Genomic DNA, 9,024 nt, shown 5'->3' on the forward strand with positions numbered 1-9,024 from the left:
GGTGATGTTTTGGAGGAAAGGTGCAGAGATGTGACGGGAAAAGATGTATAGCTGGGTGTCATCAGCATAGAGGTGGTATTGGAGGCCAAATCTCCTGATGGTTGTTCAACAGGGGCTGTGTAGATAGAGAAAAGGAGTGGTCCAAGGACCGAGCCCTGGGGGGCCCCAACAGCAAGTGGAAAAGAAGGAGAGGTAGAGCCCGCAAAGGAGACGCTGAAAGAGCGGTCAGATAGGAGGAGAACCAGGAGAGAGCAGTGTCCTTTAGGCCGATGAAGCAAAGCATACTGAGGAGGAATGTGTGATCGACAGTGTCAAATGCTGCGGAGAGGTCGAGGAGGATCAGTAGGGAGTAATTGCCCCTAGATTTGGCTGTCAGTAAGTCGTTTGCTATCCTTGTAAGGGCAGTTTCTGTAGAGTGTTGGGGTCGGAAGCCAGACTGTAGGGGGTCGAGAGAGAGTTCTCTGATGAATAGCTTAGAAGGTGGGAGTAAACTAGCCGTTCTAGTAGTTTGGAGATGAAGCGGAGCTTTGAGATGGGTCGGTGGTTGGCAGCATCAGTCGCGTCAAAAGTCGACTTCTTTAGCAGTGGGGATATGATGACGTGTTTGAAAGAAGAGGGAAAGATGCCAGAGGTCAGAGAAAGGTTGAATATAGTGGTGAGATGGGAGATGACCACTGGGGAGAGGGATCGGAGGAGGTGTGAGGGGAGAGGGTCGCTAGCGCAGGTGGTGGGGCGAGCAGAGAAGAGCAATTTGGAGACTTCTTCCTCTGTCGTTGGTCTGAGTACAGACAGTGAACAGGAGCTAGATGCAGTGCTGACAAGACTAGGGTCAGGGCTAGTCTGCGATTGGGAAGTTATTTCTTGACGGATGTCATCAATTTTCTTTTTGAAGTAGGCAGCCAACTCAACAGCACTGAGATCCGTCACAGGGGGCTGCGGTTTAGGGCTGTGTAATAATGAGGAGACGAGAGAGGTGAAGTAGACTTGTTTGGCATGATGGAGGGCGAGGTTGTAGGTTCTGAGCATGAATTTGTAGTGGAGAAAGTCTGCGGATGTTTGCGACTTCCTCCACAGCCGTTCAGCACTTCTAGAGCACCGCCGGATGGAGCACGTTTGAGGCGTGAGCCAGGGTTGCCACATTCTACATCAGATGGCTTGGATCCTGGGGGGTGCCACTTCATCCAGGGCATGTTTGAGAGCGGTGTTGTAGCGATAGGCAGCCAGGTTGGGGCAGGAGAGGCGAGAGATAGGGGACAGAGAGGACTGTAGGGACTCGGCAAAGTCTTAGGTGTGAATGGCCTCAAAGTTCCTGTAGGTACGGTAGGTAGGTGGGTCTGGAGAGATGTTAGGGAGCGTGACAGAGAAAGAGAGGAGGTTATGATCCGAGAGAGGAAAAGGGGAGTTAGTGAAGTTGGAAGCAGAGTAGAGACGGAAGAAGACCAGATCAAAAGTGTTGCCATCCCTGTGAGTGGGAGAGGCTGTGAGTTGAGAGAGACCAAGGGAGGAGGTGAGCGAAAGAAGCTGAAAGGCAGATGGGGAGTTGGGGTCATTAGCGGGGATGTTAAAATCACCTAAGATGAGGGTTGGAATTTCGCAGGATAGGAAGTGGGGGAGCCAGGCAGCAAAGTGGTCCAAAAACAGGCGAGGAGTACCTGGGGGGGGGGTAGATTTCGCATGGACAGTGGGCGGAAAAGCGTAACGTATGTACCTCAAATGATGGAAACGTGAGTGAGGGTATAGGGGGGATTACCTGGTAGGTGCATTTCGGGGAGAGAAGAGCACCTACTCCTCTGCCACACCTGTCATCTGGTCTCGGGGTATGGGAGAACTGCAGGCCGTTGTAAGACAGTGCAGCAGGGGAGGCCGTGTCAGACTGCTGTATCCACGTTTCTGTGACAGTGAGCAGATTTAAAGAATGAGCAGTAAAAATGTCGTGGATGGTGGGGAGTTTATTACATGCAATTCCAGAGGGCACATTTAAAGGAGTCAGGGTATGGTTCACATGGGCTAGCATTGGGCTTGAGGGGTGTCTTAGTGAGTCAGGTAGGGGGTAATAGTTAGGAGCAGTGGAGGGTGGGCCAGGATTGGGAGAGATATCCCCTGCTGCTAGTAGCAGCAAGATAGCGAGGGTTAGCAGATGGTTAGGAGATTTATGGGGGTGGCAGTTATGTTTGTTAGTGTTATTAGGGGGTTTGAGGCTTAGTAAAAAAGTATAGAGTGCATGCGAGCTGTGCATAGGGGAGGACAGGAGAGAGGGGCTAATGTTAATAGTGCCCCCCGGAGGTGGGCACTTGAAAGAAGTTCTGAGACTCAGAGCAAGGATTAGAAAAGAGGTGACAGCATTAGCGATAGCTTTGAAATGCAAAGCATTTAAGCAGAGTTTGTGGCCTACCTGTCTCTTGCCCTGTTGAACTACCATGTTAAACCGCATAGAAGTCACACTTGATCACGGGCACACTTCATCACAGGGACCACATGGGTACACTGTCACATGCGTGTCAGAATGGATGGTGTAGAGCTGTGTATGTACTTATATAGTGCAGCGTATGATCTGTCATGTTCATCACTGACTGTATAGCCTGTTACTGTCATTGATGTACACTGATCGTCACAGGCCACTGTACATTGTAAACCCACAGATGGCAACCATTAGCACCCAATTATCAAATTAAGAAAGGAAGTGCTGATGGGAGGAAGCAGGAAGCCCATCCCTCTCCAAAAGCTCTAGAGGTTGCTGTTTATGTTTACAGCAGCATCTAGAGGGTTACATCACTTACATGCCTCGATTACTGTTGATTATAGTCAATGTGTCCAGGTCTGCCATGATCTGTGATTTCTATTGCAAATGATAAGGCACTGCACTACAGAAGTACTGCAATGTATTTTCATAGTGATCAGAGCATCACAGGTTCAAGTCCCCTACAGGGACATAAAAAATGTAAAATAAAAAAAATCTTTTCTCCTTAGGGAGAGCACCTAGATGGTGAGTGAGAAGGCTTAAAAGGCCATTTACGCTCCTCTGTGTAATATGCAAATAAGGGAGATGAAGCAATACCTCCACAGTTACACAGTTACTATTGATTTCAGGTATTGCTGCCTTCCAATAGGTGGCACTGTGGAGGTATTGTTTCATCTCCCTTATTTAAAAAAATAAAATAAAAAATCCATGTTTGATTTCATCATATTCACAACTATCTAGACAGTAAATGAAACCCTTTTTTTTAACCTGCGCAGCAAACGCTGTAAAATGTCTTTAAAAAGTTAAAAAACAGAGGCAAAATTCATTTTGGCCCCCATAAAAACACAATAAAAATTATTTGTTTTTTCTTCTCCACTTTCAAAAAATCATAACTCTTTTATCAAACAACATAGTTGTCCAAGACCTTGCTTTTAGCGGAACGAGTTGTATCTTTCACTGGTACTATTTAATGCACCATATAATGTACTGAAGAGCTTAAGAATTAAAAAAAATTCGAGTGAAATAGAAAAAAAATGCAATTTCACCATCTTTGTGGGGTTTGTATTTGCAACATACACACTACAACAAAAAGGGCATGATAACTTTCTTCTATGGGTCAGTACGACTACGACGGTACCAAATCTATGTATTGTTTTTTTGCTGTAGTACTTTTAAAAAAATGAAATATATACTGCGATATTGTAGTTATCAGAATTACCAGCAGAGGGCTCCAAAGTGGTCAATCTGCTAAATTTGTGTGAGTGTGGCAGGAATGAAAGAAAAAGCTTGTTTTCTGCCACACTCAGGGCTACCAAGTTCCCCTAAGTGCTGGAGGAGACTTCCCTCTCTGGGATTTGGCCCTGTGAGATACCAGAGAGGAGCGTATAGAGACAAGCTGCCCTGAGAGATGTCTTGAGAGGACATATGTTTGCGGCTCTAGTGGCCGAGGATCCCAACAGTGAAAGATTCCTGTTGTGTCGGCTTGAGTTGCGCTCTGCTTGTGGTTTTGTTTTTCTGTTCATTTGTGTCTTCTGGCACTGATGGGAGTGGGTTTTGGTATGTTGCTGTTCAAGTACACGGGGAGGGGGGTTTATGTCCTTCTCACATTGTTTCTGTGCTATTCACTGTTCATGCAGCCATCTTCAGAGACTGTAGGAGATCTTCGCTGTGTTCAAGGCTCATCCAGAGATTGGATTCTGTGTTTCTTCAAACAACCTTAAAAGATACGTTCTGTGTTTGCTTTTTGGTGGAGTGTGTTCACTTGTGTAGTGGTATCTTCATCTCTAGGTTACAGGGACAGTGAGAGACCCAGGTTCATGTGTGGGTGCATCCTTATCAGGACGGGACATTCATTATTCAGGTAGGGACCATCACTTGCTAGAGCCTGTGGGAGATTTCCAATAGGTCCACCATTTTGTATGTATTTTCTGTTGTCAACTGTGAATATACTGTATTTTGTCTATGGTCTAATCCTTTGGGGGAAGGGAACATCGCCCAGAAAACCCTAAACGACAAGATGGTAAAGAGACCAAGGCAGCAAATATGCAGCAGATCGCAACCATTATAGGCGCTATCCACATCGCAGAGGTCCTCCACGCAATTACCAGCAGAGAGGAGAAACAGGATGTTCTTCTCATGAGACCAAATTCAAGAATGAACTGAGCGTGCTCACCGAAGTTCCTCCCAGATCGATGACATCACAAGCTACCTCACAAATACCTCCCTCTGAGAATGACCTATCAGCTCACAAAATAATGTAACTGTATCCTAAATTACTTCACTTCCTGTGTTGAAACATTTAAAACTTTTACGCGCGTTAATAGAGGCAGACTCTTTTGGGACACATGATGTGAGACGTGTGATCTTTGAAAGGCTCTCCAGGCTTGTACATATTATCTAATTTGAAACACACAGTATATCTGAAATAGCGAATTTTGCGCTAACAAGCCCTATAGGGAAAGTTGTCATCTTTATTTTCTCTTTACCACCTACTGTCTGCTTTCCGGAAACTATGGTGTGAACCGCAGACTAAATCGTAAATAAACTCGCAATTGTGCGAACAAACATGCAATCATTTACTAGTTCTTTCGCCTCTGCATTGCTGTCCCTTACGTACTGCTAGGTCGTGGTCAGCGCCGACGGGAACTGCTGCTGTTCCCCCGTTTCCACCAATCAGCTTCTTCCCTTCCTTGGCCCGTACACGAGTGTTGCTGTCACAGAGCTCTGCGGCTCCTTTTGCTCCGTTGCCTGGCACTATCCCTGCACTGTCCCTGGGTGAGTTAAAAATATTTTTCCCCTATTTTCCTCCTCTAAAACGGGGGTGCGTCTTATTGTGCGGTGCGTCTTATTGTGCGGTGCGTCTTATTGTCCGGTGCGTCTTAATGAACGAAAAATTACATATAATGTGTTACTTTGATAGATCGGATGTTTATGAACATAGCGATACGGAAAGTTTTTTTCACTGGGGAGTGCAGGGGTTAAAGTCTCTAAAGGTTTTACTCCAGATCATGGACACATTGCAGTGGAGAACTCGCTATGTGTGGAGAACCTCAGATGGGTCCTGTCTGTCTACTGCTATACAACATAAGCCGCTACAGCTCTAAAACGGCACTTGGTCAAGCATAGTGGTCCTTCCAGTAATTTAAAGGAGTTTGTGGTGTTGTTACCATTTTTTTGTATCACATAATTGTTTTTTATGTTTAATCATGCATTTTCTACATTTATGTAGGTGCCCTCTGGGCTCACGTTTCTCTCCTTCATTAATAAATTTCTATATGTGTTGGTGGAACATAATCCAGTGGCCTAAAGTTGCTGATAAGTTGCCATTGCTGCCAGGGGCCTAACATGATGCATCAGCTTCACATCTGTAAGTCCCTGTTCAGTGTATTCTGCCTCGGATTTGACATGGAATTCCCACTGATTCTTTAAAACATTCACGACAAATCCACATAAAACAAGTATCCCATTCATTGGAATGTGAATTTGCATTATAACCTATACAGCAGAGATTTTTTTCCACGTGCAGATTTGAAATTTGTGGCACCATAAAAATAATAATTAAAGGGCCAATATGGCAAAAAAAAACTACATTTTTTACTCCCTGGCCCCTTCACCCGATTTCCTGTCAGACTTTGGAGGTCTCCTCAATGTTTTCAAACACCTTCCCTGCAGTGAAGACTCCTGTCTATTGCTTATCAGGCACAATCTTGATGCATCAGCACAGATTTAGCTGAGGCTATACCATTTCTGCCTGCTGAGAATTCTCGCAGCGGAATCTGACCCGGTTGTCTGCAGGCGGCCTTACTGATGATGATCACATAGCTCCTGTCACACATCAGTAAGGCCGCCTGCAGACAACCGGGTCAGATTCCGCTGCGAGAATTCTCGCAGCAGGACCAGACCCGAGCCCCTGCAGGGACCAGCGCGGCACTCACCTCTCCCGTGGCTCCGGCTCTTTGATGTGCCAGCTGCCGGCCAGCCGACGCATGCACAGTGCAGAGCCGTTGGCCGGGGAGTGACATTTCTGTGCAGGGCTCTGCGTGATTTCTAATGCAATCCTATGGCAGCTTCCTGGTCGATCTCCAGCAATCTACAATACCCACACACACACTTGCTGTCACCACCAGCTTTAATAAAAGGGAAGCTGGAACCCGGACTAGAAATTATGAACACAATCTTTGCAAATATGGCTCGTTTTAAAAAGGACAAGGCTTGACTATTAAATTGCAGATTTATTCTAAAAAAGACTAGTAGTGCTTAATATTAAAAGGTTTACAAAACATATACAGAAAAAGATGTTACAATGGAGATAAGGTTTAGAGGCATACACAATAGAAAGTATTTAAAATAAAATAAGGAGAAACATAAAGAAAAAGATACTAGATTCGGGATATTGGGCCTATGGTTCTATTTAAGCAGAGTCACTGAAGCAAACAGGAAAGCCCCTTAAGGGCCACTGTCAAAAATGCATGGCAGTCGTTAAGGGGTTAAGACTAAATATTTTTTAATGATTAACAAGTTTTGAGACTGTTATATAAAGCAACGAAAAACATTCTATGCACATATTAGGTTTATAGGTGTACGTTTATGGGTGAATGCACATACAGTAATCATTGTAAAGAATAGGGCAGTTCTATTTACTAATGTGCTATGAGTGAAGGTACACTAACGTGCCTCTTCCATATTTTGGATCCATTTCCAATTTTTTACTCACAGAATAGAATCTAAAAATGATTCCTTTATTATATAATGATTAAAAACAGATCAAAACACATGGCTGCCAGACAACATGGCGATTCGACAATCCTTTCATCGTGACAGTTGGATTACTTGAATATGAACTTTTATTATTTTGTTCTCACGGCAATTCGATATCTTTCCTGCTATTATCATGACAGTTTGATTAACGAAATACTAATTTCTATCCCTTTGACTTGGCTCCTAATGAGAGGTCTATTAAATTGACTTTAGAAAATGTGCTGAACCTGAGAGTGTTGATATAGGAACAGATAGGGTGTTCCTGGAATTACCCAGCTTATCCAGAAACTGTTATGGCTTCTCTAGGGGGGTCAGATTGGGTCATTATTAGAGATGAGCGAGTATACTCGCTAAGGCACATTACTCGAGCGAGTAGTGCCGTAGCCGAGTATCTACCTGCTCGTCTCCAAAGATTCGGGGGCCGGTGCGGGTGACAGGTGAGTTGCGGCAGGGAGCGGGGGGAGAAAGGGAGAGAGAGATCTCCCCTCTGTTCCTCCCCGCTCTCCCCCGCCCGCCACCGGCCCCCGAATCTTTAGAGATGAAACTTATCTTACATAACAATAGACCCTAGCACCCACTTGAAGTTCTCCCATCAGGCCAGGGTCTTTGTAGTGCAGCATCTACATTACTCTAGGGTCAGTAGGTATGCAATGTGCCACTATGGACAATTAGGACATTGTCGATGTGAAGTTTGTGCTCAAATCCATATCCAAGTGAAGGCTCAAGTGATTATCAGTCGCTGTGAATTAGCAATACACTGTCAGTATGAAATGAGTGTTCCACTATATGTGAATCCATTTGCATATGACAAGTGGCCTTGTTATTACAAGTTTGCCAACCATATGTCTCAGTACCCAAGTAATAAAAGAAATTACCATCTGCCTTCAAATAGAGGGTTACTTATTGCTTAGGTTGCCTCGTTTGTAAATTAGGCTGTGGTCTTATACAGAAGATTTTTCTATAACCTCGTGACCGGCAGCCATACTAATCCTTCTACGGCTACAAATCAGATGTGTTGCTATGTTATTAATCATTACATAATAAAGGTCTCGCTGCCTCTGGGAAACCTTTCCAATTTTTTGCTTACAAATTCACTGAGAGTATTGCATGGGGCCTAAGGGCTCCTTCCCACGGACGGAAATCCGCTGCATTGCCCGCAGCTATTAGGTTCTATTGAACCTAATAGCACAATGCTTACGGTGCGGAGTTCCGCACTGTAAAATCACCCGTCCTCACCCGCGGCATGCGGGTGTACACGCGGACGGCTTCCATTGCAGCCAATGGAAGCCGTCCGTCACGCTATCTTCCGCTGAAGCACAGCGGAAGATAGTGTGAAACCGCTTCCCCGCCTATCGCCAGCCGCGTCATATGATGCGCCCGGCGCGTCATGTGATGCTGTGGGCATGTCACATGACGCAGCTGGCGCGCCACGCACTCTATTGCGCATGCGGGCCGAAGCGTCATGGGGGATGTAGGACGCCGGATCTGGAGGTAAGTATTGGGGTCTCTGGGGGGGGGGGGCGCTGTGATGAGCTCCACCGCGGAATTCCACAGTGGAGCCCGTCACGGCCGTGTGAAGCCGGCCTAAGGGTGCAATATCTGTCCAATCGTGATATAGTCAAGATGCCGTACATGAAAAGAACACATTGCTTTCAATTTGTTTATTCACATAACTAATTTTCGCTCAATTTTTGGGCAATTTTCGCTAATTTTTGGGCAATTCTGTCAGGATCGCCTATTATTTCATATGGCAGAAAAAAACTAAATCACATTGTACACGCATGCAGATGCAATTTTTTTTGTCATGG

The sequence above is a fragment of the Eleutherodactylus coqui genome, chromosome 5 (assembly GCF_035609145.1).
Source record: "Eleutherodactylus coqui strain aEleCoq1 chromosome 5, aEleCoq1.hap1, whole genome shotgun sequence".
Classification (NCBI taxonomy): Eukaryota; Metazoa; Chordata; class Amphibia; order Anura; family Eleutherodactylidae; genus Eleutherodactylus; species Eleutherodactylus coqui.